The sequence below is a fragment of the Callithrix jacchus genome, chromosome 11 (assembly GCF_049354715.1).
Source record: "Callithrix jacchus isolate 240 chromosome 11, calJac240_pri, whole genome shotgun sequence".
Classification (NCBI taxonomy): domain Eukaryota; kingdom Metazoa; phylum Chordata; class Mammalia; order Primates; family Cebidae; genus Callithrix; species Callithrix jacchus.
In genome coordinates, this window is record NC_133512.1 from 116,470,729 (window position 1) to 116,497,929 (window position 27,201).

The 27,201-nt window shown below is 37.6% G+C and overlaps 1 long non-coding RNA gene across 2 annotated transcripts in view; it reads right to left on the reverse strand.

Annotated features, from left to right (window-relative positions):
• Positions 1-27,201, reverse strand: part of LOC144578448 (uncharacterized) — a 182,853-nt gene that overhangs the window by 138,093 nt on the left and 17,559 nt on the right. The window lies entirely within an intron of this gene.

Below are 27,201 nucleotides of genomic sequence, written 5' to 3' on the forward strand. Positions count from 1 at the left end.
GAGGTAGACACATAGATCAATGCAGGAGAATAGACAACCCACTGACAACTAACTTTTGAGGATACAAAAGCAATTTAGTGATGAAAGGATAGCCTTTTCATTAAATAATGTGGGAGCAATTGGATCTCCATAGGCAAAAAAATAAACTCAACCAAAACCTCACAGCTTACACAAATGTTAATTCAAAACTGATAATAAATTAAATATAAATTTATAAAACTATACACCTTTTAGAAAAAGAAAGTGGAAAAAACCTGCAGTGCTTAGGACTCAGGAAGAATTCTTAGACATGGCACCAAAAGCATGATCCACAAAAAAAAAAATTGATAAATGGATGCCATTAAAAATAATAACTTTTGTTCTGTGAAAGACACTGTTCAGATAATAAAAAGACAAACTAAAAACTAAGTGAAGCAAACTATACATCTGATGAAAGACTCATGCTTAAAGTAGTTAAAGCTTTCTCAAAATTCAATAATAAAGAAGACAACCCATTAGAAAATAAACAAATGACATGAAGAAATATTTTACTGAAGAGAGCACATTGATGCAAAAAGCATATTAAGAGATGTTGAACATTACTATTCATTGGGGAAATAAAAATAAATACCATTGTGAGATATCAATATCTACCTATTAAAACAGCAAAATTAAAAAACATAGTAATAACATCAAAAGCTGACAAAGAGCAGAGAGACTGGATTTCTCATACATTTCTGGTGGAAATGCAAAATGATACAGCAGCTCTAGAAAACAATTCGGCAGTTTCTTGGAAAACTATACAGGTGACCCTTGTAATCCTCAGGGGATTGGTTTCAGGTACCCCTGCAGATCCATGGATGCTCAAGTCCCTTATATAAAATGGTGTCTCTTATCTGATCTTACAAGCAGAGTTAGGCCTGGTTAGAATAAAAAATAAAATAAAATGGTGGAGTCTTTGCATATAATCTACATATATCCTCATACTGTAAATCATCTCTAGACTATTTATAATACCTAATACAATGTAAATCGCTGTCAATAGTTGCCATACTGTATTTTCTAAAATTTGTATTATTTCCTATTGTTGAATTGTTATTTTTATATGTTTTTTCCTAAATATTTTTGATCCATGGTTGGATGAATTCATTGATATAGAACCAATGGATATGGAGTTCCATATCAATGAATTCAGCAATCACATTCCAAGGCATTTATCCCAAAGAAATGAAAACTTAAATTCACACAAAAACCTGTGCATGATTTGCATGATTGTTTTATTTGAACTAGAAAATACAAAAATGAAAACCTAGAAAAACAAAAATGTCCTTCAACAGGTGAATAGTTAAACCAATTTTTGTACATCATAACATGGAATACTTCTCAGCAATAAAAAGTAATGAAGTAATGCTACACACAACAATTTAAATGGGGCTTCAGGGCATTATACTGAGTTTTTTTTTTTTTTAAGCCAACCTCAAAAGGTCACATACTGTATGATTTCACTTATGGAAAATTCTCAAAATGACAAAAATCATAGGGTTGGAGAACAAATGAGTGGTTATCAAGGCTAAAGGATGGTAAGGAGTGGAATGGATGTGACAGAGAAAAGTAGCATGGGCCAGTGGCAGTGGCTCACGCCTGTAATACCAGCACTTTGGAGGCTGACGTGGACAGATCATGAGGTCAGGAGTTCGAGACCAGTCTGGCCAATATAGTGAAACCCCTTCTCTACTAAAAATACAAAAAAAAAAAAATTAGATGGGCATGGTGACGGGTTCTGTAGTCCTAGCCACTTGGGAGGCTGAGGCAGAAGCATCACTTGAACCCAGGAGGCGGAGGTTGCAGTGAGCCTAGATCATGCCACTGCACTCCAGCCTGGGTGACAGAGTTAGACTCCATCTCAAAAAAAATGAAAAGAAAAGAAAAGTACCATGAGGAAGGTCTTTGTGGTGAGGCTGATAGTTCTGCACCTTGATTGTAGTAGTAATTAGAGGAAGCTACTCTTGTGGTAAATGGCATAAAACTATACACAACACATTGTAACAATGTCAATTTCCTAGCTTAGCTATTATACTGGAGTTAGATAAGATGTAACTATTGAACAAAACTAGCTGAAGGATACACCAGATCTCAGTACACTATTTTTGCAACTTTCTGTGAATCTTTATTTCAAAATAAAAAGTTTACAAAAAGTACATCTTGGACTGAAAATGTAACTTGCCACCTAAATTATTTACTTATTTAATGTTTTAGAGATGGAGGTCTTGCTCTGTTGCTCAGGCTGGAGTGCGGTAGTGTAATCACAGCTCACTGCAGGCTTGACCCCCAGGCTCAAGCAATCCTCCCACCTCAGCCTCCCATGTACAGGAGCACATCACCATGCCTGGCTACTTAATAAAAAAGTCTGTAGAGTGTGATCTCCCTATGTTGGCCAGGCTGGTCTTGAACCCCTTGCCTCAAGCAATCCTACTGCCTTGGTCTCCCAAGTGCTGGGATTACAGGCGTGAACCACTGTGCCCAACCAAGAAAGGAAGAGGTGGAGGAGGAACAACAACAAGAAAAAGAAGAGGAGGAGGAGAAAGGGGATGATGGTGAGGGGAGGGATTACCACCAATAAAATCTTAACCTGAAAGGCAAATATGCTTCAGCATTAGAAAATCTATTAATATAATAAACAAGGTAGTTGTATTAATCACAACCTCCTAAGAATAAAGGAAAAAACTATACAATACTTTTAATAAATGCCCCTAAAAAATCTCTTGATAAGATTCAGTGCCTACTCCTGACATATGCTAAGAATAAAAGATGTAACAGGGACGGCCGGGTGCGGTGGCTCAAGCCTGTAATCCCAGCACTTTGGGAGGCCGAGGCGGGTGGATCACAAGGTCAGGAGATTGACACCATCCTGGTCAACAGGGTGAAACCCCGTCTCTACTAAAAATACAAAAAATTAGCTGGGCATGGTGGCGCGTGCCTGTGATCCCAGCTACTCAGGAGGCTGAGGCAGGAGAATTGCCTGAACCCAGAAGGCGGAGGTTGCAGTGAGCCGAGATCGCGCCATTGCACTCCAGCCTGGGTAACAAGCGCGAAACTCCGTCTCAAAAAAAAAAAAAAAAAAAAAAAAAAAAGATGTAACAGGGAGATGTGGTATAAGCTGCTGAGTGAGATTCTTTCCTGCCATGGTGAGCTCCTGCATTAAAAGGAGTCTCTAATGCTTCATGGCCAAGTTTACGCCCCAGGTCTTGGCAGATTCTCAACACTGGTCTAGATTGGTCTAGCCAATGCAATAATGTGAGAAAAATAATTAAAAGGAAAAGTACTAGAAAAAAATGTTTAAAGAGAACAGAATAATCTTTCATCATGTATATCTAAATGATGTTGGAATTCTTTTCCTCCTCTAGCTTGACCAACTACTAATACCATTTAGTATTTGTAAGAGTATGGTGAAATGAGCACTCTCTCATACATTACCGTTGGGAAAACAAGTTGGTACAATTTATAGCCATTTGAAAATATCTATTACAAACAAAAATACACATATACTTGAATCAGCAATGCCACTTTAGAAATGTACTAGATTAAAATATTCACAGATCTATAAAGAAAATACTGCATCATTAAAAAACAGAAATAGATTAAGGAAACTTGAAGGTTCAACAATTAGAGAAAGGGTTGAATAGTCTTATTATAGAAGACTATGCAGCTGTTAAAACAAAGCCTATCCATATATTTGAACCAAACTGTTTAAGAGGTTACTCTGCTGAGGAGAAAAATATATATTACTTGGAGAAGGTGAAAAATGAAGGATGAGTTTTACTTTTTGGTTTATGTATTTCTGAAGTGTTGGAATTGTTGCCAGTGATTATACATTACTGTTGTAACAAAAAAAGTTTAAAGGGTACCACAAATAGAATTTTTAAAACTATCTAAAACCTTCAGATACCTGAAGGTGGTAAAAGTAAATAAAAATACAGTCCATGCATAAAAAGAAATAAACAAAGGAAATGAGGGTGAGGGGAAAAAAGCACTAAGCATAGTAACAGAAGACACAGTCAATATAATAAGAAATAAACTCCAACTCTGTGCTCTTTACAAGGTTGTAAATTAAACAATGTTCAAAGATATATTGGCAAATATGAATAAGAAAATTTTAATTTTTCAATAGGTAGAGAAGTCAATATACATTAAATTAAATTGTTATACCAATAAGGGGTATAATCCCCATAGCAGATGCAATAGATATGGAATGTTATATACCAAGTAACAATAAATCAAACTCTTAAACAAAAACTTTTTCTAAATACAAAAAGAAAAAGTACATTATATCAGCAGAGTTTTAAAGTTAGGCTATGTGGATTTGAATACTAGCTCAGCCACCTATTCGCTATGGAAATGAGCAAGTCATTTAAACTTTGTCTTAATTCTTTTTATCTCCAAAATGTGGTGTATTAGTCCATTTTCATGCTGCTGAAAAGACTGCACAATTTACCAAAGAGGTTTACTGAATTTACAGTTCTACATGGCTGGGGAAGCCTCACAATCATAGCAGAAGGCAAGGAAGAGGAAGTCACATCTCATGTGGATGGCAGCAGGCAAAGAGAGAGCCTGTGCAGGGAAACTCCCGTTTTTCAAAACCATCAGATCTCATGAGACTCATTCACTATCACAAGAATAGTGCAGGAAAGACTGGCCCCCGTAATTCAATCACTTCTCACCAGGTTCCTCCCATGACATGTGGGAATTGTGAGAGTTACAATTCAAGATGAGATTTGGGTGGTGACATAGCCAAACCATCTCATGCAGATACTAACAGAACCTACTTTATGAATTTTTGTGAGAAGTTAATTATGTAACAAACAGGCAATACATAGAAATCTCTCAATTCTATGTGTTTTATATATCATCATATGTCAATATGAACTACTGGAGTTAAAAATTAAAACCATAATATCATTTGCAGTAGCACCAAAAAGTAATGAAACACAGATATATATTTAACAAAATTTTTACAAGATCTCTGTGAGACAAATTATAAAACTGTGGTCAAAGAAATTAAAGAAGATCTAAATAAATGGAGAGATAGTCTATGTTTATGGATAAGAAGACAATATTGTTAAGATGTCAGTTCTTCTCAATTTAATCTATAGATTCAATGCAATCTCAGTCAAAATCCCAGCCAGTTATTTTGTGTATATTGATAAACTGGTTCTAAAGTTTATATGAAAGGCAAAAGATCCAGAATACTCAGAAAATACTAAAGAAGAACAAAATCAACTGACAAAAGCTGACATCAAGACTTACTATAAAGCTTACAGTAATCAAGATAATGTGGCATTAGTGAAGGAAATGGCAAATAGGCCAGATGTGGTGGCTAACATCCACAATCCCAGCACTTTAGGAGTCCAAGGTGGGTGGATGACTTGAGCCCAGAAGTTCAAGACCAGTCTGGCAACATGGTGAGACTCCATTCCTCATCTCTACAAAAAATACAAAAATTAGCCAGGTTTGATGGCATATGCCTGTGGTCCCAACTTCCCAAGAGGCTGAGGTGTGAAAAACATCTTAGTCTGGGGAGGTGGAGGCTGCAGTGAGCTGTGATTGCACCACTGGGCAACAGAGTATGGCCTTGTCTCAAAAAAAAAAAAAAAAAAGAAACAAAAACAAAGAATAGACAAATAGATCAGTAGAACAGATAGACAGCTGAATAGACCCACACAAATACAGTCAACTGATGTTTGACAAATGAGTTAAGAAAATTCAATGGAGAAAGAATGATGTTTTCAACAAATGGTGCTGAAGCAACTAGGCACCCACATCCAGGGGAAAAAAAAAGAGAAAGACTCTAGATACAGACCTTACATCTTTCATAAAAGTTAACTCAAAATGGATCATAGCTGTATGTAAAATAGAAAACTATAAAACTGCCTGAAATACTTAACATAGTGCTAAATGTAGGTGACCCTGGGTTTAGCAATGAGTTTTTAGATAAAATACCAAAACTGCAATTCATGAAACAAAAAATTGACAGTTTGAACATCATTAAAATTAAAGCATTCTGCTCTGTAACATACAGTGTCAAAAGAATGTAAAGGCAAGCCACATACTAAAAGAAAATCTTTGTGAAAAACACCTTTGATAGAACACACATCCAAAATATACAAATAATTCTTAAAACTCAGTAATACACAAACAAACAACTGAATTTTAAAACAGGCAAAAGATCAGATGTGTCACCAGAGGATATACGGCAACAAATAAGCATATGAAAATAAATTGTTCTTAGGTAACTGCAAATTAGAACAACAATGAAATACCGCTACACTATTAAAATGGCTAAAATTCAAAATTTTGAAAATATCAAATGCTGATGAAGATGGGGAGCAACAGGAACTCCCAGTCATTGCTGACAGGAATACAGTTACAGACACTTTGGAAGACAGTTTGGCAATTTCATACAAAGATAAACATAGTTTTACATTACAATCCAGTATCTGTGATCCTAGGTATTTATCCAATTGAGTTGAAAACTTATGTGCACACAAAAACCTGTAAATGAACATTTATAGCAGCTTTATTCATACTTTCCAAAAACTGGAAGCAACCAAGATTCCTTTAAATAAGTGGATGGATAAACAAACTGTTATATGTCCATATATTATTACTCAGTTATAAAAGAAAATAAGCTATCAAATCATTAAAAGACATGCAATAACTTTAAATGCATATTGGTAAGCAAAGGAAGCAGTCTAAAAAAAGCACATTCTAGATGATTCCAATCAGAACATTCTGGAAAAGGCAAACTATAAGAGACACTTACAATAAAAAACAGTGTTTGCTAGGAGATTGGCGCCAGGGAAGCAAAGATGAATAGGTAATTCAGGGGGAATTACCTATGAATAGGTAAGTACAGGGGATTTTTTGGAGTGGTGAAACTATTCTGTATGATAATGTAATGGTAGATACATGACACTACTTCAAAAACCTTAGAACTGTACAACACAGAGTGAACTTAATGTAAATTGTGGGCTTCAACGAATAATTGTATCAATATTATTTCATCAACTGTAACAAATGTACCTTACCAGTGAAAGATATTAATAATAGAAAACTGTGTGCTGGGAGAGAAGAGTTATGTAGGAATTCTCTGTATTATCTACTGATTTTTTCTGTAAACCTAAAACTGCTCTAGAAGACAGTCTATCAACTTTTTTAAAAAGTCAATTGAAAGAATAAATAAAAGCAGATTTTAATGAAGCATTGAGGTTTATAAAACATCTTATAGTTACAAGAGCCTATTTTAAGCTGCTCACTTAATTTCAATTATGTAAAAAGCTACACACTTTAACACCACACATACATTTTGTTGTTGAAGTCACCATTTATATCTTTTTAGATTGTGTAACCCTTAACAAACTTTTGTAAGTATTATTTTAGAGTTTTCCCTTTTATCCTTCATATTAGAGATCTAAGTGTTTTATATACTGCCATGATTCTATCAGAATATTCTGGATTTGACTGAGTACTTACTTTTACTAATGAGTTTTATACTTTCATATGTTTTCATATTACTAATTCATATGCTTTTCTTTCAGCTTAAAGAACTACCTTTAGCATTAAAAATAATAGAAATGGAATCTTTCTATGTTGCACAGGCTGGTCTTGAACTCCTGGCCTCAGTCTCCCAAAGTGCTGGAATTACAGGCCAGCATTTTTGTTTAAAGCAGATCTAGTGGTGATGAACCACAGCTTAAAAAAAAAAAAATCTGCGAATGTTCTAATCTCTCTATCATTTCTGAAAGAACAGTTGCTGGGTATGGCAGCATTTTTTCTTTCAGTAGTCTGAATATATCATCCTACTCTCTTGTGGCCTGCAAAGTTTCTGTTGAGAAATCTGTTGATAGTCTTGTGGGGGTCCCCTTGTATGAGACAAATTGCTATTTTCTTTCTGCTTTAAACTTAACTTTTTCTCTTTAACTTTTAAGAGTTTGATTACAATGTGTCTCAGCAAAGATAATTTGATATTTAATCTGTTTAGGGTCTTTGGCATTCAGGATATGGATGGTCATTTCCCTTTACAGATTTGGAAAAGCTTTTTCGTCATTAGTTATTTAAATGTGTTATCTAATCCTTTCTCTTTCTCTCTGCATTAAATTCCCATAATGTCAACATTGGTTCACTTGAAAAAGTCTCGTAATTCCCGTAGGCTTTTTTCACCCTGTTTCATCATTTTTGTTTTATTGTTTTTGTTCTCACCAAGTAATTTCAAATGATCTCTCTTTGAGCTTAGTGATTCTTTCTTCTGTCTGACTGAGCTCTTTACAGAATTTTTCAGTTTAGCCAGTATATTTTTTTAGCTCCAGATTTTCTGTTTGGTTCTTTTTTATGGTTTTTATCTCACTGTTGAACTTCTAATTGTATTTGTGTATTGTTTTCCTGGTTTTATTTAGTTGTCTGTACGTGTTCTCTTATAGCTTGCTAAGCTTCTTTGATTATTTTGAATTATTTGTCAGTCAGTTCATGAGACCTCCATTTCTTTAAACCTGGTTACTGATGCCTTAATTTGTTCCTTTGGTAGTGTTATACTTCCCTGATTGTTTGTGATCCTTGTGGTCAAGCATTGGTTTCTGTGCATTTGAGTAATTAGACGTATATTCTAGCACTGACAACTATTTTCACCAGTAAGCCTGTCCAGAGATTCTGGGCAAACCATCTATCATTAATCCATAGGCAGGCATGATGGTGGAGTTTTTGAGCAGGCCAGCCTGGTGCCTGAACTGGTTTTATGTAAGCCTCATGCTAGTTACAAAGCAAAAGCATACAGTAGCCACACGAGAGATAAAAGTTAAGATTTCAAAGCACACTACTACTGAAAATCATCCAATCACAAAGAAAAACAGCAAGAGAGGAAGAAGGGAAAAAAAAGAACTACAAAACTAGCAGAAAACAATGAGCAAAATAATTATGATCAATAATCAGTTATTAAATCAATAATTATTGATTACCTATCAATAATTACCTTGAATGTAAACAGATCAAATTATCCCAACAAAAGAGTGGCTTAATGGATTAAAAAAACCAAGACTCAAATATATGGGGCCTACCAGACTCATTTCTATTTTTGGGGGGGTGGGGGGTGGAGTCTCGCTCTGTCACCCAGGCTGGAGTGTAGTGGTGCAATCTCAGCTCACTGCAACCTCCACCTCCCTGGTTCAAGCAATTCTCCTGCCTCAGCCTCCCAAGCAGCTGGGATTAGAGGTGCATACCACCATGCCCAGCTAATTTTGTGTTTGTTTTGTTAGTAGAGACAGGCTTTCACCATGTTGGATAGACTGGTCTCAAACCCCTGACCTCAGATGATCTCCCCTCCTTGGCCTCCCAAAGTGCTGGGATTACAGCATGAGTCACCACACCTGGCCTCACTTCATTTTTAAAGACACACATAGATTGAAAGTGAAAAGACTGAGAAAGATAATCCATGAAGATAGAAACCAAAAGAGAACAGAGGTAACTATCCTCATATCAGATAAAATAGACTTTAAGTTGAAACTATATAGTGAAACAAAGAAGGTCACTATATAATGATAAAGGGGTCGATTAATCAAGAAGATATAATGATTATAAATATATATGCACCCAACATTGGAGCACCTAAATAAAGACATCAAATGTTAATATATCTGAAGAGGGAGATAGAATATGACATATTACTAGTAGGGAACTTCAATACCCCATTTTCAACAATGAACAAACAGATGAAAAATCAGTAAGGAAAAACTGGACTTAAAGTATACCTTAGACCAAATAAACTTGACATGTACAGAACATTCCAGCCAAGGGCAGCAGAATATACATTATTTTCAAGTGCAATGGAACATTCTCAAGGATAGATCATATGTTAGGACACAAAACAAGTATTTAAAAATTTAAGATGTAAATTATATTAAGTATATTTCAGATGACAACAATATGAAACTAGAAAACAATGGAAAGGCCTTCAAAAATTTACAAATACGTAAAAATTAAACAAATGATTCCTAAAAAATCCATGGATCAAAGAGAAATTTTAAAAGACAACTTTAAAAATCTTTAGACAGGCCAGGTAAGGTGGCTCATGCCTGTAATTCCAGATCTTGAGAGACCAAGGCCAGGAGTTCAAGACTAGCCTGGGCAACATAATGGAATCTTGTCTCTATTTTAAAAATTTTTTTATATTGTTTTTGTTGCTTAGGAAGAAGAAATTTTAAGAAAAAAATCTTGAGACAAATATAGAAAGATAACACACCAGCACTTATGACATGCAGCAAATGCAGTTCTAAGAGGCAGTTTATACCAATAAACACCCATATCAAAAAGAAAGATCTCAAATAAACAACCAAACATTACACCTCAAGGAACTAGAAAATGAAGAAAAAACTAAGCCAAAAGTTAACAGCAGAAATATTTTTTAAAAGCAGAAATAAATGAAATACAGACTAGAAAAACAATAGAAAAGATCAATGAAAGTAATGGTTGGGTTTTTTAAAGATAAGCAAAATTGAAATACCCTTAGCTAGGCTGAGTAAAAAAGAGAGAAGACTCAAATAAATAAGAAAGAGTAGTTACAGCTGATACTAGAGAAATACAAATAATCGTAAGGGACTACTATGAACAAATACACACCAACAAATTAGATACTGGAAATATCTACCAAGACTAAATCACAAATAAGCAGAAAATATGCACAGATTAATCATGAGAAAGGAGATTTAAACGATTATAAAAAGTCTGTCATCCAAGAAAAACCCAGGACCTGACAACTTACCTGGTGAATTCTACCAAATATTTAAAAGAGAATTAATGCCAATCCCTTTCAAACTTTCTAAAAACTTTAAAAGGAAGGACTAATTCCAAACTCATTTTACAAGCCTGAAAGTAGTCAGTTAAGGACACTATATGAAAAGAAAATTACAGGAAAACCTAGTTAGAGCAATTAGGCAAGAGAAAGCAATAAAAGTTATTAAATCAGAAAGGAAGAAGTTAAGATATCTGTTTATAGACAACATAATCCTATATATAGAAAACTCTAAAGACATCACCAAAAACTGATGTCTTAAACTATCATTACTAATAAACAGATTCAATAAAGATACAAAAATCAACATACAAAATCAACATACAAAAATCAGTAGCATTTATACAGTGAACAATGAACTATCTGAAAAAGACATCAAGAAAACAACCCACCCATTTACAATATGTACACAAAAAAATTTAGGAATAGATTTAACCAAGAAGATGAAAGGTCTATATAGTGAAAAGTATAAACATTGATGAAAGAAGTTGAAGAAGACACCCATACAAAATGGAAAGATACCCAAGTTCACGTATTGGGAGAATTAACATTGTGAAAGTATCCATACTACTCAAAGCAATCTACAGATTCAATGCAATCTCTATCAAAATACCATGACAAGAATACTGTGACATTCTTCACAGTTTAAAATAACTCTAAAATTTGTACGGAACAAAAAAGATCCTGAACAGCTAAAGCAATCCTGAGCAAAAAAAAGAAAAAAAAAACAAAGCTGGAGGTATCACATTACTGAACTTCAAAATACAATATGAAGCTATCATAACCAAAATAGCATGATACTAGCATAAAAACAAATACATAGACCAATCGAACAAAATTGAGAACCCAGATAATTAATCCACATATTTACAGGCAACTGATTTTCAATAAAGGTGCCAAGAACACTCACTAAGAAAGGGACAGTCTCCTCAATAAATGGTCCTGGGAAAACTGAGTATATGCAGAAAAATAAAAGTAGACCCTATCTCTCACCGTATTTAAAAAAAAAAAACAATATGGCTAAAACACTTAAATGTAAGTCTACGTACTATGAAACTACAAGAAGAAAACAGGGGGTACACTTCAGGACATTGATCTGGGCAAAGATTTCATGGTGAAGACCTCAAAGTCACCAGCAACAAAAGCAAAAGTAGACTAACAATTATATCAAATGAGAAAGCTGCTGCACAGCAAAAGAAACAAATGAACAAAGAAAACAATTAACAGAGGGAAGAGACAAACTGTAGAATGGTAGAAAATATGTGCAAACTATTAGTTCCACAAGGGATTAGTAACTAAAATATACAAAGAACTCAAACAATTCAACAGCAATAATATTATTATTACTTTTAAATAGGCAAATGAGCTCAAAAAAAGACATGTGAATGGCCAACAGGTATATGAAAAATTGCTCAACATCACTAATCATCAGGGAAATGCAAATCAAAACTACAAGGAGATATTTCAGTTAGAATGGCTATTATCAAAAAGACAAAAATTAACATGCTGGTGAGTACTCTTAATACACTCTTGAGTTGGAACATGAATTAGCATAGTCATTTCAGAAGACAGCATGGAAGTTTCTCAAAAACTAAAAATAGAACTACCACATCATCCAGCAATTTACTACTTGTTATATATCCAAAGGAAAGGAAATCAGCATGTCAAAGAAACATCTGCACTCCTACGTTTACTGCAGCACTATTTGCAATAGCCAAGATACGGAATCAACCTAAGTGTCCATCAATAGATGAGTGGCTGTTTAAAAATGTGGTACATACTCAGAATGGAATACTATGTAGCCATATAAGAATTCTGTCATTCACAACAATGTGGATGAGTTTGGAGGGTGTTATGTTTAGTGAAATACACCAGGCACTGAAAGATAAATACCACGTTTTCACTCAAATGTGCAAACTAAAAATTTGATCTTATAGAAGTAGCGTAGGATAGAGTAGAAGAGTGGCTACTGGAGGTGGAGGAGGATAGGGAGGAGGAGATAGGAAGAATTTGGTTAACAGATACAAGACCACAGCTAGATAGGAGAAATAAGATCTAGTGTTCTATAGCACTATAGGGTGACTATACTTAACAACGATTTATTGTATACACTTCAATAGCTAAAAGAGCAGATTTTGAATGTTCCCAACACAAAGAAATGATAAATGTTTAAGGCAATGGATATGCTAATTACCCTGATTTGATAATTATGCATTGTATTCATGTATCAAAATAATCATTCTCTACCCCATAAGTACATACAATTATGTGTCAATTAAAATAATAAAAGCAAAAATTAAAAATGTTTTTAAATCAAAAATCTGAAAAGCAGTTTACAGATTCAAGGTGATTTCTAGCAAAATTCCCATAACATTTTTCACAGAAACAGAAAGAAAATCTCAAAATTTACACAGAACCACAAAAGATCCCAAATAGACAAAGCAATCCTGAGCAAAAAAGAACAAAATGGATGCATCACACTATCTGATCTCAAAATCCACTACGAAGCTAGAGTAATCAAAACAGCAGAGTACTGGCATAAATACACACATGTAGACAAGTGAAACAGAATAGAGATCACAGAAGTTAAGTCTATGCATTTACAGTCAATTGACTTTCAACAAAGATGCCAACAACACATAACAGGGAAAAGACAGTATTTGCAATAGAGTAGTGTTGGGAAAACTGGATACCAATATGTAGAAAAATGAAATTAGACCCTTATCTAATACTATATATTAAAAAAATCAACTCAAAATGGATTAAGACTTAAAATTAAGACCTGAAACCATAAAACTAGTAGAAGAAAACATAAGGGAAGAGCTTCTTGACATTGGTCTGGGAAATGAATTTTAAAATATGGCCCCAGAATCACAGGCAACAAAAGCAAAAATAGATAGATGACATTATATCAAATTCAAAAGCTTCTGCACAGCAAAGGAAACAATTAGCAGAGTAAAGAGACAATGTATGGAAAGAGAAAAAATATTAGCTTATTATCTGATAAGGGATGAACATCCAAAATACGTAAGAAATTCAAATAACAGCAAGAAAACAACCCAATTAGAAAATGGGCAAAGGACCTGAAGAGACATTTCTCAAAAGAAGGCACACAAAGGGCTAATAAGCATATGAAAAAATAAGTGCTCAACATTACTAATCATCAGGAAAATGCAAATAAAAACCACAGTGAAATACCACTTTGCACTTGTTAGAATGGCTATTATCAAAGACAGAACATAATAAGCATTGGCAAGGATGTGGAAAAAAGACAACCACTGTCACTGTTGGTGAGGACGTAAATTAATATGCCATTATGAAAATAGTAGGGAGGGTCCTCAAAAAAATAAAAATAGAACTGCAAATAATTAGTCCATCCTTGAATAAAAGTATGGAGCTAAAGTCTTTTCTTTAGAATGTGGAAAAGTCTTTTTCTTTTCTTTGGAAAATAGTTTGATGGTTTCTTATAAAGTGAGCCATAAATCTAATAAATAACCCAGCAATTCTACTCCTATGTCATACCCAAGATAAATAAAAACGTGTCCAAACAAACACATGCACACAAATGTTCACAGCAGCATTGTTTATAATAGAAAAAAACTGGAAACAACCTAACTGGTTGGTTCAACTGGTGAATGGACAGACAACATGCAGTATAGTCATATAATGAAATTCTACTCAGGAATGAAAAGAAACAAACTTTTGACACATGCTTGCCATGGATAACTCATAAAAATATTATGTTCAGCAAAATAACCCAGATGCAACGGATCACATATTTTATCATTTCACTTATATGAAATGTCCAGAAAAGGCAAACATAGAGCGAGCGATTAGATTACTGGTTGCCTAGAGAATGGGAATTAACTTTCAATGGACATGAGGGATCTTTCTAGGGGGGCATGAAAACATTCTAAAACTGATTTATGGTGATGGCTGAACCACAGGGTAGCATTACTAAAAATTATTGTATTGTTAACGTGAAATGGATAAATGTTATGACATGTCACATATACCTCAATAAGTTTTTTAAATTACCTAATTTGTAAAAATCTAATGAAAAAAATATGCAGAAAATTAAAACTTGAAAAGGATTAAACAACAAAGACACCATTAGTGATGAGAAAGAAGACATCACTGGAACTATGGAATACATTTTTTAATTATAAGAGATTTCAATATACAACTGCTAACAAATTTCTGAAAATCGAAATACAACAAACAAGTTACTTTTTTTCAATAAAGCAATAGAAAAAGTCAAAAGACAGAAGTACAAAAGCCAGTAATGATGAAAAGTTGGGAGAAGTTTAACAAGACTTGAAAGGCTAGTGGACCTAGATGGCTATAAACGAAGCTCAGTTAGGCACTCAAGTATCACATACCTCCCTCCCATGCTACTAAACACTTCCAGAAGACAGATCATTCTTTTTATTTATTTAGCTCATCTCTGCTCCCCAAACCAAAATAATTAATAGCAACAGACCAAACTCACTTTTGAATATAGATGTAAAAAATCTAATAAAATGTCTAATATGCAAATTCAAACATTATAGTAAAAGAATAACACAGTATGACTACATGCAATTTGTTACAAGAATAGAACAGTTCAACAGAAGACAGTCTATTAATTTAATGCATCATATTAAGTTCATTTTACACCAAAGTATGTATTAATCTTTTTCTTTCTTTCTTTCTTTCTTTCTTTTTTTTGAGATGGAGTCTCACTCTGTCGCTAGACTAGAGTACAGTGGCACAATCTCAGCTCACTGTAACCTCTGACTTTCTAGTTCAAGCAATTCTCCTGCCTCAGCCTCCCAAGTAGCTGGGATTACAGGCACACACCACCACGCCCAGCTAATTTTTGTGTTTTTAGTAGAGACGGGGTTTCACCAAGTTGGCCAGGATAGTCTCATCTCCTGACCTCGTGATCCGCCCACCTTGGCCTCCCAAAGTGCTGGGATTACAGGCATGAGCCACTGCACCCAGCCATTATTAATCTTTTTATATGATGGTTGATGCATCAATCTCTGGGAATAAAATAGGGAGCAAGAATCCATGACTCCAACTTATAGGATCAAAAAAGTGGCCAAGAATAAAACACATTTACAAGAAGATATAATCTGATAATAGAAATTCAGGGGCTACAAAAAAGCACATACTATCCATAGGAGGAGTATTTAGCCAAGTCTACTGAATCAAAAACAGCTTTTCAAATAGTAATCTTTAAGCTGAGATCTGAAAAACAGTATTAGAAAGAATGGGGTGAGAGAAAGGGATTTTTTTTTCTGGAAGAAAGAGAAAGAGAGGAGAGAAGGAGAAAGGAGAGATTTATCTATAGAACAAATTAAAAGATACCTTTTGGGTTTTTTGTTTGTTTTGTTTCATTTTGCTTGAGACAGAGTCTCACTCTGTCTGTCACCCAGGCTGGAGTGCAGTGGTGCGATCTTGGGTCACTGCAACCTCTGCCTCCCAGGCTCCGAGTAGCTGAGATTACAGGTGTGTGCCACCACACCTAGCTAATTTTTTTGTATTTTTAGTAGAGATGGGGTTTCGCTATGTTGGCCAGGCTGGTCTTGAACTCCCGGCCTCAAGTGATCTTCCCACCTCGGCCTCCCAAAGTGCTGGGATTACAGGTCTGAGCTCCCATGTGCAGCCATAAAATACCTTTCTTGAGCAGCAGCAGATCTTAGTTGGTTAAACCTCCTGTCTAGCAGAAAAGACACCTTTCTTAATAGATGCTGTAGTAGTTGTATTGTGGCCCCCCACACACACACACAAATATGTCCACCAGGAATCTGTGTACATGACCTTACAGAGAAAAAGCGACTTTGTAGATGTAATTAAGACTCTCAAGAGGAGATCACTGTGAATTTGCCAGGTGGGCTCTAAATCCAATGACTAGTGTCCCAAGAAGAGAAGACACAGACAGGAGAAGATGTGAAGATGAAGGCAGCACTATAAGTCAAAGAATGTCAAGGACTGCTGACAGTCATCAGAGGCCAAAAGGGGGTTGTGGAATGGATTCCCCCTCAGTCTCCAGAAGATGTAAACCCTGCCAAGACCTTCTGGCCATCAGAACTGTGAGGGAGTAAATTCTGTTGTTTGAAGCCACCACGTTTGTGGTGATTTTCTTAGGCAGGCCTAGGAAACTAATATAAATGCCAAAAGACATTTGATAAATTTAGGACTGATTCCAAATTAAAAAGAAAGAGAACTTAGTAAATTAGGCATGATGTGAAAAATATCTATGTCAAAAAATCAGACACTCCTAAACTTGAAGGTAAAACCAGAATACAGTAAAAACCAAAATAAAGATTCCTATATTATTTAATGTAGTTATGGAAATTCCTCCCAATGCATTAAGATAAGAAAAAAATAAAAGAACTCATGGCAATTATTTTTAGGTGTTGTGATTATCTACATGAAAAACAAAACAAAACAAATCCTAAAAACAAGATTAAAACAGATGGAGAAACATTCCATGTTCATGGTTAGGAAGAATTAATATCGTGAAAATGGCTATACTGCCCAAAGTAATTTACAGAATCAACGCTATCCCCATCAAGCTACCATTGACTTTCTTCACAGAACTGGAAAAAACCACCATGAACTTCATATGGAACCAAAAGAGAGCCCGCATAGCCAAGTCAATTCTAAGCAAAAAGAACACAGCGGGGGGCATCACACTACCGGATTTCAAACTATACTACAAGGCTACAGTAATCAAAACAGCATGGTACTGGTACCAAAACAGAGATATAGACCAATGGAACAAAACAGAGGCACCGGAGGCAACACAACATACATACAACTATACAATCTTTGATAAACCTGACAAAAACAAGCAATGGGGCAAGGATTCCATGTTTAACAAATGGTGTTGGGAAAACTGGCTAGCCATGTGCAGAAAGCAGAAACTGGACCCCTTCCTGACACCTTACACTAAAATCAACTCCAGATGGATTAAAGACTTAAACATAAGACCTGGCACCATAAAAACCCTAGAAGGAAATCTAGGCAAAACTATCCAGGACATAGGAGTAGGCAAGGACTTCATGAACAAAACACCAAGAGCATTGGCAACAAAAGCCAAAATAGACAAATGGGACCTAATGAAACTCCACAGCTTCTGCACGGCAAAAGAAACAGTCACTAGAGTGGATCGGCAACCAACAGAATGGGAAAAAATTTTCGCAGTCTACCCATCTGACAAAGGGCTGATATCCAGAATTTACAAACAACTCAAGCAGATTTACAGGAAAAAAACAAACAAGCCCATTCAAAAGTGGGCAAAGGATATGAACAGATACTTTACGAAAGAAGACATATATGAGGCCAACAATCATATGAAAAAATGCTCATCGTCACTGGTCATCAGAGAGATGCAAATCAAAACCACATTGAGATACCATCTCACGCCAGTTAGAATGGCGATCATTAAAAAATCTGGAGACAACAGATGCTGGAGAGGATGTGGAGAAATAGGAACACTTTTACACTGTTGGTGGGAGTGTAAATTAGTTCAACCATTGTGGAAGACGGTGTGGCGATTCCTCAAGGCCTTAGAAATAGAAATTCCATTTGACCCAGCAATCCCATTACTGGGTATATATCCAAAGGACTATAAATCGTTCTACTATAAGGACACATGTACACGAATGTTCATTGCAGCACTGTTTACAATAGCAAAGACCTGGAATCAACCCAAATGCCCATTGATAATAGACTGGATTGGAAAAATGTGGCACATATACACCATGGAATATTATGCAGCAATCAGAAATGATGAGTTCGTGTCGTTTGTAGGGACATGGATGAATCTGGAAAACATCATCCTCAGCAAACTGACACAAGAACAGAAAATGAAACACCGCATATTCTCACTCATAGGCGGGTGATGAAAAATGAGAACACATGGACACAGAAAGGGGAGTACTAAACACTGGGGTCTATTGGGGGGAAAAGGGGAGGGCCAGTGGGAGGGGGAGGTGGGGAGGGATAGCCTGGGGAGAAATGCCAAATGTGGGTGAAGGGGAGAAGAAAAGCAAAGCACACTGCCATGTGTGTACCTACACAACTGTCTTGCATGCTCTGCTCATGTACCCCAAAACCTATAATCCAATAAAAAATTAAAAAAAAAAAAAAAACAAGATTAAAATTCTGCCATCGGTAAGGTCTCAAAAGATTTAAAAATCAGTTGTGTTACTATGTGTATATCCATAATAATTACTTTAAAAAACAATAGTCGAGGAAGATCCAATAGCCAATTCAATAAAAATATAGGCCGGGCATGGTGGCTCATGCCTGTAATCCCAGCACTTTGGGAGACCGAGGTGGGTTCACCACCTGAGGTCAGGAGTTCAAGACCAGCCTGGCCAACATGGTGAAACCCCATCTCTACTAAAAATACAAAAAATTAGCCGGGGGTGGTGATGGGCGCCTGTAATCCCAACTACTCAGGAGGCTGAGGCAGGAGAATCACTTGAACCAGGGAGGCGGAGGTTGCAGTGAGCTGAAATCATGTCTTTGCACTCCTGCCTGGGCAACAAGAGCAAAACTCTGTCTCAATAAATAAATAGATAAAATAAAACACTTAGAAATAAATCTTTAAATTAAAGTGTTGTACCCAATGACAAAAACTATAACATTTGATTGGGAGAACAAAAAGAAGGTTCAAATGAAGACTTACTATATGTCTAGACAGAAAGATTTAATCTATTATAAAAATATAAACTCTCCCCAAATAAATTTCTATATTTCTCCCAACCTAAATATCAATAGAATTTTAGGCTGGGCACGGTGACTCATGCCTGTAATCCCAGCACTTTGAGAGGCCAAGGGGGGCAGATCACCTGAGGTCAGGAGTTCGAAACCAGCCTGGCCAACATGGTGAAACCCCATCTCTATTAAAAATACAAAAATTAGCTTGGCATGGAGGCAGAGGTTGTAGTGAGCCAAGATCACACCACTTCACTCCACCCTAGGCAAGAGAGCAAGACTCTGTCTCAAATAAATAAATATCAACAGAATTTTTAAAATACACAAAATTATTCTAAAGTTCATCTGAAAAAAAACAACAGTGGGAAAATGGTGAATACTATTTTGAGAAAAATAATGTTGCACTAGTGAATGTAGTAATATAAGAAAATTTTCAAACTATGTTAACTTGCTTAAAGCAGATTACAAAATATCATGGCATAAATTCTGTTAAAAAATAAATTATGCAGCTGGGCGCAGTGGCTCACAACTGTAATCCCAGCACTTTGGGAGGCCGAGGTGGGCAGATCAGAAGTTCAAGACCAGCCTGGCCAACATGATGAAACCCCTGACTCTACTAAAAATGCAAAAAAAAAAAAAAAAAAGAAAAGAAATTAACCAGATGCAGTGTCACGTGCCTATAGTCCCAGCTACTTGGGAGGCTGAGGCTGGAGAATTGCTTGAACCTAAGAGACAGAGGTTGCAATGAGCCAAGATTGTGCCACTGCACTCCATCCTGGGTGATGGAGCGAGACTCCAGCTCAAAAAATAAATAATAAGTTATGCATAAAAAGGGGCTTGGAGCAGATATAGCCAAATGTTGTAAGTGGTTATCTTTTGGTGAAGAAATAATGGACTTTTTAAAAACTCCCAAATTTTCCACAATAAAAATCAAATATACAATACTAATATTGTATAGAGTAAAAAATAATAGGTGCTCCTTTTATAAAAACTCAGATAATATCTAATTCTTCAAGAAGTCTTTCCTTGTCTAACCCCATCCCTCCAGATCTGGGCTAGGTGGCTTTTTACTATTTTCACATACAGTATCACAATTATTTGCCTTTTCTATTCTAACTTTGTAAGAGTTTTATAAATAAAACTGTATCTTTTATTTCTGCATCTCTAATACAGGGACTACTGTGTATCAGGATGCAATGAATAAATATGAAAAAAAAAGAAATACACTTAAGAAAATTCACAACTTCTTTACCACCACTAGAGGGAACCACATTCCCTCTAGTGAGCTCCCTCTAGGAGCTTTTATTTTTTTTAAACAAGACTGTTGCAATCTAAGAAACCTTCCAAAAGGCATTATCTCCGGTGGGGGACTGAATATAAACAAACCTAACAATGATATGCTTATCCTAAAATTAGGCCACAAATATCCCAAGATATCTTCCTTATCCAAACTTATTGTACTCAATATCTGGTCTATTTTGACACTAATCAAAAGCGGTTTTATTGGTTATCAAGTTGCATCCTGTGTAAGACTGTCTTACCTCCACAACGAGAGAGTAAGCTCATATATAAGGTCATTTCTCCCACGTTAACCAGCTCAGGTCTAAACACTAAATTTGTGCCACAACACTTTGAGTTAAAGGTTAACATGCTCCCTTCAATCATGTGCCACACTAAGAAAATCCAACCGGCAACATTCCAAACTTACAAAACACAAAAGTTATGTGATGATTCTCAGAATATTCTCAGATTTATTGAAGGTTTCAACAGATAGTGACAATAAAAAGCCTCTCTTGATACACTTAAAATATGAGCCTGGTCTTAGAATTAAAGTGATAGCCACTTTTACAAGGGACAGTTATGATTTAGAGAATCAGAGACTATTCCTGATGAGACCTGGGAGTCGGACACGTCAAATCAAGGAGGATTTGACGTGCCTATGGAACTGGGATGTGCTTGATTTTTTTTTTAAGTTGGAGGAATGTGTTACTTACTGGTAGAGCTCTGTGCTATAAGGGCTGGAATACACGCAGAGTTTAGAAAGAAAAGACCAGTGGGCAACAGTAGTTGGTAGGTCTCTAGCACCAGGGGCCTGGTGGCTGCCAGAGCTCAAATCCCAGCTCCATCACCTCCTAATTTCTGTGACCTTGAACTACTTACTCAACCTGGCAATGCCTCTGATGCCCCAGTGCAAAATGGAGAGGACAATCAGAACCTACTGTGTCGGATTCTCATGAGGAGTAAATGAGATAACGTGAAAAGTTCTCAGAATAGTACCTGTACGTGGTCAACACTCAAAATATTCACTATTACTCATAAACTCATTCAACACATTACACAGAACAACTTCAACAAACAGTGCCTGGCACAGAATAGGCAATATGAGTGTGGCTGGTTATTATTATATGAGAGAGAGAAGGGCCCCCGGACACTCCACAAGTTTCTTGATCCCCTTGAAAGATGTATTCCCATCCCACGTGCATGGTCATGAGGCTAGCCCATAGCTTCCTAACACCAGCTACTATGCTTATGCCTGCCACTTCATTTATTCTGATTCCAGATTCAGTAAGTAAACTTCCGTCAGTAAGTTAGCATCTGATGTAAGCATTTTGCTAAGGAGAAATACACTGGCAAACTGATACTAATATCACCCACAGGCCAGTCTTTATTAGTTAAGGATAGAAAATATGATCACAGTTTCATTAATCTTCAATTTGGAGGAATTTTAAGCCCCTTCCTGACCAAATTAGTAGGAATTAAGACTTTCCAGGGGTTCTTTCCCCATGAATATTCTGAAGGAAATAGGATTCATTCAATTCAATCAACAAATATTTATTAAGCCCTTGCTGTGTGCCAGACACTTTTCAAAGCAGTGTAGTTAAAGCAGTCCACAAAACAGCCTCTGAGATCCCTGCTTTCATAGGGCTAGCATTTTGGTGAAGGAGACAAATGAGAAATAAGGGGTGGGTTAAATAATATCAGACCTAGAGAGTGCTACATAGCAAGAAAAGAAAGCAAAAAGTGAGGATCTGTAAGAAAGGGGTGAGAGTGATACAATCCTAGGTAGAGAAGCTGGGGATATCAGGAGCTAAAGGAGATGAGGGTGGGATCCATTGGTCTGAGAGCCAGTTAACTCCATGGCTCATCTGCTATAACAAGTTGGAAGAGCCAGCTTCCAATGTTCCCCAATCCAGGTCAATCTCCACAACTGTTTGTTCACTCCATACCTCCCCTCCTGCTGAACTAAGGGGCATCCAGGGCTACCCCACCACTGCCAGGACTGCCTCTTCCACATGCAATCCTGGAAATCCACAACCTCAGCCTCCTGTACTACCACTGCCTCTGACGAAGACCACAGAGTCCAGTGGGCCCCAACTTCCAGGCCCTCCACAGGGTGAGAGCAGCTCTCCCCACCCCAGAACCTCTTTGGCTTCCTCATACCTCCAAGTTGGACCCTGAAATCACACAACATCCTTCCCTCTTTCCTTATCAACCATAGAATTAGCCAAGTCCTATAATGACAGGCATAAAGGGTTTTCTGGCCTAAGTAGACAATCCCCAAATAAAACAGCCCAATATTGATCAATTTCCTAAGGTCTGGGTATCCATCCCAACCTCAGGCACCTTGTTACAAAAGTATTCTGACCCAGAGGTTAGCCAATGTTTTCTGTAAGGAATTATTTTGGGTTTTCAAGCCATGTCGGTTTCTGTTGTAGATTCTTCTTTTTGTTTTGCAACCCACTAAAACTGCTTTAAAAATGTTCTTAGTTCATGGGCTATACAAAAACAGGCTGCAGACCACAGTTTGACAACCCCTATTCAATCCTTTTGTTGGTTAATTACACTAAAATTAATAAACTGTTGAGCCCAGGTGAGATGGCTTATGCCTGTAATCTCAGCACTCTGGGAGGCTGAGATGGGAAGATCCCTTGAGCCCAGTTTGAGATTGCAGTGAGCTATGATGGCACCACTGCACTCCAGCCTTGGCAACAGAGTGAGACCCTGACTTTTAATAAATAAATAAGTTGTTGTCATGGTTTATAAATCAGCATTTTGTTGGTTTATTTAGCATTCACAAGATACAGTGACCTGCTGCATCAGATGATGTGGCACTTCGTAAGACCTGGTACATGGTAGGCACTGATTTGTTGCAGAGTGAGATGTACTTTTTGCATAGCAGGCTTGCTGTTGCTCTTGGTTATTCTTCAAGAGAGAATTGTCTTCCTTGAGAAGAAGACCCAGCTAGACTGCTTTGGACATGGAGGGTGACACCCCACGGCATGGCAGGAAAAGAGACAGTACAGAGAGAGAGTCACACTGCTCCACAGGAGACATCCACGAGCAGAGGAAAGTTGGGGAAATGAGTAGGTGGGAATAGAGGGGAAACGGAGGAGGGACCACATGTGAGGTGACTGAGGCCCATGAGAGAAGGTGAAAAGAAACACAGTCCTATGGCAGAGGGGCCAAAGACTTTTTAAATACAATCAATGAGACTAATATTCCCTTTGAAGTTATCTGCACTGCTGAAATACAAACCCCTTCTAGATCCCAAACCACTAGTCTGTGGTTTTTTCTTTTTCTTCATTAGCAAGACTACTGGAGCTAACTTCAAAACAGCAGGATTTATTGAAAAATATGGAGCAAATCAAAGAATTAAAGAAACTATTGAAGAGCAAGGATCAGACATGTGGTGCTGGTGACCCAGCTAGTCTGCCACTCTCGAGGTCAGCGGGCAGCTGCCCACTCTAGACTTGAGAGTCTATGAAGACAACTTCCCAGCTCCTTGCCCTAGAGTTGGCAGGACATCTTACCAGCCCCCTGCATCCATTTCCCCTGGGGAGGGGCAACTCCCCAAAGCAGACTGGGGTCCTATGGCCAGGAAGAGGGGACTATCGGACAGGCAAAACAGTGCTGTCTGCCACCTCCCGTGTGAGTGGCATTGGGGGAATAAGGAAAGGGACAAATTCTACATTCTGGACATGTGCAATACAAAGAAGGGAAAAGGCAGAGGAAGTGAGAGGTCAGTGAGATAGGGACTCAGAACCCAAGGTAATGCTGAGAAATGAGTTCCTAGAAGGTCACACACATCCTAAGGAGTCACTGGAATTTTCCCAGGATGCTGGAAAGGGCTTGAACAAATTTTATTAAAAGTCTAGATTATATATTACTTCCCTTACCCCATTCCTGAATCTGTGGCTCTACTGAATCTGTAAGATGAAGGACCAGACCCAACATATTGAAAGACGAACAGCACCTCTGAGGTCACTGCCTGAGCAGCCAGCCACTCCCATTTAAATATAACAATTGTCTAACAACCCTTGATTGGGGAAGCTCTTCAATACAGTGAGGATTTTTTGAGATCCTTTATTCACTAACTTTTTTTATTTACCTGCCCATAGGGATTCTAAGCAGGTGGTTCTCAAGTATGGTCTCCAGACCAGCAATAACAGCATCAATCTGGGAACATGTCAAAAATGCTAATTCTGGCCAGGTACAGTGGCTCATGCCTGTAATCCCAGCACTATGGGAGGCTGAGGTGAGGGGATCACCTGGGGTCAGGAGTTTGAGACCAGCCTGGGTAACATGGTGAAACCCTGTCTCTACTAAAAATACAAATATTAGCCAGGCGTGGTGGTGGGTGCCTGTAATCCCAGCTATTCAGGATGCTGAGGCAAAAGAATCGCTTGAACCTTGATGGCAGAGATTGCAGTGAGTCAAGATGATGCCACTGCCCTCCAGCCTACATGACAGAGCAAGACTCCATCTCAAGAAGAAAAGAGAAAGAAAGAGAGAGAGAGAGAGAGAGGGAGGGAGGGAGGGAGGGAGGGAGGGAGGGAGGGAGGGAGGGAGGGAGGGAGGGAGGGAGGGAGGAAGGAAGGAAGGAAGGAAGGAAAGAAAGAAAGAAAGAAAAGGGCTAATTCTAAGGTCCCACCCCAGACCTACCAGGTCAGAAATGTGGGGGTGAGAGATTGGCAGGGAGGCAAACAATCAGGATTTTATCAAGCCCTACATGTGCTTCTGGTGCAGGCTTAGCTTCAAGGACTGCCACTCTACGGGGTTTGCCCTAAGTCACAGACAGTTAAAAGCCAGAGATTTCCAGTCTGTATATCCTTTCTGTCACACAGAAATCTCTACTGAAATAGTCAGTTTCCTCCCTTTACTAAATAGTAACGTTTTATTCCAATTAACCCTGCATCTGTGTCCCAGAGTAGTAGATTCCTACTATAGTTTTGGCACTAGTCTTCCCCCAGTTATTTCCCCTGAAAGGTTATTATCAGTGTCCAATCTCTTCCTCAACCTCTCTTGTCAGTAACTTAAATTCCCCTGTCCCTACTGGTATAAGTCTAGGACATGTTTTAAATTCCAGTGTTGCAAGGTAATTCAGAGAAGGACAGAGATTAATGTGGCTCACAAAACCTAAGGACATTTTCTGGCCTCATGATGGCACCCAGCATCATAGAAGAGGCAATGTACTACCTCAAACTTAGCTGCAGGGAGAACATGTTGAGTATGGCTTACATAAATCAAGAGCCCTTCTTCCAAAGCAACATTTTCTCAATTTTCTCCTAATTTATTCCCTTCTCAGCACCACAGCAGCCCAATCCCCATGAGACGCTCTGAAGATGTTATTAGGGAAGACAGAAAGCCTTCCAACAGGAGCTCCAGGATCAGTGCAGATATTTGTCCCCAGGGGAAGCCACAGTCATCTTGTTTTCATTGGATTTGGCCACCCTGTGACATACAGAACCTTCCCCTGATCACCTAACTGGTTCCAGCACAATCTATGCCCTCCTAATGTCTTGACACCTCTCATGGGCTATCCCGCAACATCAATAATTGAACCAAATACGGAAATCACGTAAATCTTACAGGAAGAGTGATAGCTCACAACGGTAGACACTCAACTCAGGAAAAGGGATTACCAGTTATTACCAGGAAGTCCTGTTTGTTTTTTTGTTTTTTTTTGAGACGGAGTTTCGCTCTTGTTACCCAGGCTGGAGTGCCATGGCGCGATCTCGGCTCACCGCAACCTCCGCCTCCTGGGTTCAGGCAATTCTCCTGCCTCAGCCTCCTGAGTAGCTGGGATTACAGGCACGTGCCGCCATGCCCAGCTAATTTTTTGTATTTTTAGTAGAGACGGGGTTTCACCATGTTGACCAGGTTGGTCTCGATCTCTTGACCTCGTGATCCACCCGCCTCGGCCTCCCAAAGTGCTGGGATTACAGGCTTGAGCCACCGCGCCCGGCCGGAAGTCCTGTTACAGAGCCAAGAGATGTAGGATGTTAGAAGGCTGGAAAACAAAGGGAAGAGACAGACCAGCTTCAAGCTGTCCAGCCACCAGGCTGAATACCGATTACTGTGTCCTCACGTGACTGAGTGTTGTTTTAGGACTGCTTCACTACATCTGTCCTCCTTCCACATGGCACCCACATGGCACCCTGATACTCTGAGCCTTCTGGTCCTTCTTCTCTTTTTAAAATGTTAAAATGAAATTGAGATCATATAGTACTTACAGTGTCTAATCCTGTTTTGCTCTCTAGTTTATAACATTTTCAGGTTATTGTATATTTTTCTACATTAGCAATTTCCCGGCTGTGTAGAGGTTCACTGTAAATTAATAGGTAGCATAATATAATTCACCAGTTCCCTATTTGGAAGCATTTATGTTC